This window comes from Branchiostoma floridae, chromosome 15 (genome assembly GCF_000003815.2).
Source record: "Branchiostoma floridae strain S238N-H82 chromosome 15, Bfl_VNyyK, whole genome shotgun sequence".
Taxonomy (NCBI): domain Eukaryota; kingdom Metazoa; phylum Chordata; class Leptocardii; order Amphioxiformes; family Branchiostomatidae; genus Branchiostoma; species Branchiostoma floridae.
The window spans coordinates 19751710-19756726 of NC_049993.1; the positions used below are offsets into that span (position 1 = coordinate 19751710).

The 5017-nt window shown below is 43.3% G+C and overlaps 1 protein-coding gene across 1 annotated transcript in view; it reads left to right on the forward strand.

The window, feature by feature from the left end:
* Positions 1-666: 666 nt before the first annotated feature.
* LOC118431639 overlaps positions 667-5017 on the forward strand; it is a 60016-nt gene continuing 55665 nt past the window's right edge. Inside the window, exon 1 of the mRNA XM_035842881.1 lies at positions 667-985. The gene's annotated coding sequence lies outside the window, so the exon portion shown is untranslated. The remainder of the gene's footprint in view (positions 986-5017) is intronic.

The window sequence follows — 5017 nt, forward strand, 5'->3', positions numbered from 1 at the left end:
TGCTATGATGCATATATGTACGTTTCTTCCCCAGGGATCTTTGAAAATTGCCAGCCAGGTACCTAAATAAATATGGACAAATACAAATAAACAAAAATAATTCAAACAAACATGGCAAACGTTACCCCGTTATCTTGACTGTTTTGCCATCCTTTTCGTCAAAACTGGACGCATTGAGGCGTTATCACAACGGCGTATTTTGTATATTGAGAGCAGAGAAACACAGAGAGACATGCATGCTAAAATTTCTCCCCCCGAGTGAAGTAATCAACTGTTAAAAACATCCGATACGGCGAGAAACCGCTCCTCACCAGCCCAGACTACCCAAACCGCCGCTGCCATCCATCCAGCCACTCTTCTCGTAAATTCTCGGGCCGGAAGTGTCACGCGAGAAGTCGTAACGCCGCGGTTCTCCCCCCTCGGTGGCCATCAAACCCAGTTTGCCGCGCAGATGTGAATTAGAAGGACGATAAATCCTCCCCACTACCGACACAGACCGTGTCCGTTCACCAGCCCCTCAGAACGAGTGACGTATGTCAAAACATTTCCCGTCTCTTCAGCGGGAATCGCGTCGCCTAGCAACAGCAGGGAACCAATCAGCGCCGCCGATTGGAAAGAGTCCATTAGAACTATAGCGTAGATTCGATCCGGCGGGCGTCAGGAGAGAGAGACCTAAATTTTGTTGTCTGCGATGCACTTGGTGAAAATTGGCTACCCCTGGACCTTAAGGAAATAGAGGGAACACGGCCGAGGAAACCTTTAAGATCCACGTGGACAGGGTGTCGCGCCTCAAGACGTTACTGCTGCTTTCTTAGACTGGAGACAGAGGAGGACGGTCTTGTCGTGAGCGGAGGGACGCGACGAGGAAGCGCACGGGGTTGGAGATAGTGGGGAGACTGTATCGCCCCGTAGAGCCAAGGCTATGCACCGCACGGTGTGCAGAGAAGACGGGTGGACAGTTTACAGCCGTAGCGTCTAGTAAGAGGTAAGGCGGGTGAATCTGTCTATTCACATATTTGATGGGATGATGTTTTTACTCTGTACACATTTGGGCAGGTTGTCTCTTTGTACCAGGAAATCTATCAGCATCTAACAAGTGCTGCACATCTACCAAGCCTTTCTGGCACACGGTGCGCTCGGTGGGAAGTGGGCCTTACGTACATGCTGTTCGCGTCAGGAGGGCTTGTTTAAAGGTAAACATTCTACGTGTATTCCGAACTACAGTTTCAGAAGGCAATAATTTCTCCCTGTTTCGCAGAATAGTTCCGTACAATCTGCGACAGGCATATTTTTGCCGTTGGCATTTTTCCAGCTTGAATGGGGACACTGTTTTGAACTCAGTTCAAAGACATGGAACCAAGTCTTTGTAGCACACGGTGTGCTGGACATGAAGTGAGCCTTACGGTACATACTGTTCGCGTCAGGAGAGCTTGTTTAAAGGTAATCATTGTACGTGTATTCCGAGCTTCAGTTTGATCAAGCAAGAATTTCTTTCTGTTTCACAGAATAATTCCGTAAAATCGTACAATCTGCGACAGGCATATTTTTGCCGTTGGCATTTTCAGTTCAAAGACAAGGAACCAAGTCTATGTAGCACACGGTGTGGTCGATGGGAAGTGGGTGTCACTCTTAGAGTCAGGAGGGCTTGTTTAAGATAAACATCGTACGTGTATTCCGAGCTACGGTTTCCGAGCTTTATAATCAGTTTCAGCAGGCACGAATTTCTTCCTTGCTTTCACGGATCAGTTTATTACAATCTGCGTATTTTTGCCGTTGAAATTGTCGGCTTGAATGGTGGGGATACTGCTTTGAGCTCAGTTCATAGAAACGGAGCCAAGGCTCTGTAGTACCCTGTGTGCTCGTTGGGGTGTGGGCCTTACTGTTGGCGTCAGGACGGCTAGTTTTAAGGTAAACATTGTGCGTGTATTCCAAGATACAGTTTTAGCAGGTACGAATTTCTCCCTGTTTTACGGATCAGTTTTTTTTACAATCTAGCGTAATTTTGCCGTTGATATTTGTCAGCATGAACGGTGGGGATACTGCTTTTTTTTTAAACTCACTTCATAGGTACGGAGATGGGCACCGCCCTGTATACGCTACAAGGTGCGGGGAACATTTTTACTGAACTAAGATCAGGGTTTGAAAGACACATTAAACGGGTCTCTCTTCCTGCTATTGTGGGAAAAATTGAGTTTTTCTTTTGCTTTCATGTATAGAATGAATATTTCCCTTCGAAAATAACATCTTTTGTGCGAACAGTATTAGTACTGCGCCAGAACTCATTAAAACGTAGAAAATCCCTACCATATTCCTCCCTAGATGGCAATTAATGCCCTATCTCTCCCCTAAACGTAATTTCGATACAGAAATCCATCTGGTAATTATCTTCTTTGTTTCGAAATCAGAAAATCCTGGTATTTTTCTCCGGGACGTTAAGCCTCTCAATTTGCCTTAATGTGTTTACTGGTTTTCTCTTTGCCTTGATACAAAAATCTATGTTTAATTACCGTACGTTTGTTGTCTTCGTAAGCGGAAAATCCTAGCATTTATTTCCGTGATCCTTTTTGCTATAATCTTGTACATATACTGCCACTCAATTAGCTACTTTGTGCGCGTAAAGTATCCGTTATATAATTCAATGGTAGACGAAAACTGAATTTCTAATTACCGTCTTCACGTTCTTAAAAGGTAACTCCTTGTATATGTTTTTTCAAGACAATCCATCCGCGGTTTGGTTAACCTCATCCAGACTGTACCTTAAAGGGTTTCTGATAGCACGATGTATAGATGATATCATATTAAGATGACAAATTAATCTTCTAGTTACCATCTTTGTGATCTTGAGCGGTAAATCATGATTTTTATCTATTTTCCAAGTCAACCCATCCGGAATTGCTGTGAACCCCTTTGCAGACTGTAACTGAAAGTGCGAAAAATCTCCACATTGTCATTGTGATGTCATTTTAGGATGAAAATTCATTTTTTACGGATCATTATTCGCGGCAAATTCAGGAATATATATATTTCCAGGCGAGGTTTTTGCTAATTCCTCCCAGAGAGAGCCTTTATCAGTATATATATATATATATATATATATATATATATATATATATATATATATATATATATATATATATATACTAGTATATATTAAGTGCGAAACGTACCTCCACATTGCGTCACTCAAACATGAAGATGAAAAGTCATCTTAGAATTACCATATTTTCGCTGTTAAGCGATAAATGCAGTAACATACATTTTCTCCAGGCGCAGTATTCTCTAATCCCCCCAAACTCAGCCTGTATCAATATATTTATTTCAGTGCGACACGAACCTCCGCATTGTTATGTCATTTTAAGATTTTGTAATGATCATATTTGCGCTGTTAAATCCAGAAATATATATTTTTCTACCCGCGAATTTCCCTAATCCCCCCAGACTGCGCCTGTATCAGTAGCTAAGCGCGCGGCCCGCCCGCGGCGCGGAACGATGACGAATGGGCGGTGTAATCCGATCCGGCGGCGCCATGACTGCCGGGGTCCCGAAGACTGCTATCTCCTACCTGCCATATTATCTAACCCTTTCATGCCCGGCTTGGCGTGATGGATGCCGCCGCCCCGGGCGTTTCTGTTGTGAAATTGCGCCCGAGCTATGTTTTAGAACCGACAATCCGGTCTGAATACGGGAAGAAGAGACTCCCGCGGCGCTTCATAGGAGCCGAACTCGGTGGTCGCGTCTGAAGTGTACAAATTAGGCGCCCAGACAGTGCCAGGGCAGATAAAAGTTTTTTTTCTCTATACTACACATTACAGAGACATGGATGCACGTACAACTAGATTGATGTTCCTGTACCGACTTGTATGTATGTGTTTATATGGAAGCGTTCGTTGTGACTTAAGTACTGTAAGAACATCCATTCATTCGTTCGTTCACTCATCCAGATGTCAGTATGTTTGAAAACAACCTACGTTGTGCGCCTTTTGAATGCCTAATGTCTTGGTATCTAAGGATATCTGTTGTGTTTTAAAGTGTTGCTACACGCACGTACTTGGCTTTATCAATGTCAGAATTTTAATCGTTATTTAAATGTTTAAGATATAATTGATGTTATAGATGTTTTAATATTTCTAGAATTAGCTCTGGCTGGACAAAATTATCTGTACGAAATCCGTAATTCAGCCAAACAGGCTGCGAGTGATTTTTTTTTTACCAATAAACCATTCATCATCATCAATTCATCAACCATTCATCAACAACCAACGCTGGTCAAAAATCTAGCCTGAGCTGAGTTCAGACATAAAGTTACATAAGCAGGAACTTTTACTATATTGAGCGCCATAGCTGTGGACAACAGCAAAATATTCAGAACTTAAGACAGCAGCCAGAAATTTCAAACAAGAGACAGCCGCCTGGAGTGCACCGCTAGGGACAATTTCAGCACACCGGAAGACTGGAAAACTCCGCCATTTGTGATACCAATGGACAGCTGCTGTGAGGTTCACCAACATGGACTGCAACTATGCGTTAAGCACCAGGGAGAGCAGCCACGGTGTATCGAAAGGCGGGAAGCTTCGATGAGCAGAAACTATTAATTGGAGGGCTGGATAAACTGTACGAGATCTTCGGGAACAACAAACGAACATTCAGAGCCATGGACAGTAACGGTACATCGGACGGTTCAAAACTTTACGATATCTTTTATTGCAGAAAACCTGAAGTGAGCTTTAGCACTATGGAGAGTAACAAAGCATCTAGCACCAAGGACAGGAACCGAATATTCAACACCAGGGACAGCAACAGCTATTTTGGACCCAGGAAAATTAGTTTTTGTCGGAAACTATTTTGATAAACACATTATAAACAACAGTGTTTCGGCGGGCTGGCAGAATTGTTTTTACTGATCGAGAACTCTGGTAAGCTACAGCACTGGGACAAAACAGTACTGCGGATTCCAAACATACAGTCGTCACGAAGAGCAGCAGTCGAGCATTCCACATCAGGTACAGCGGACCCCAGT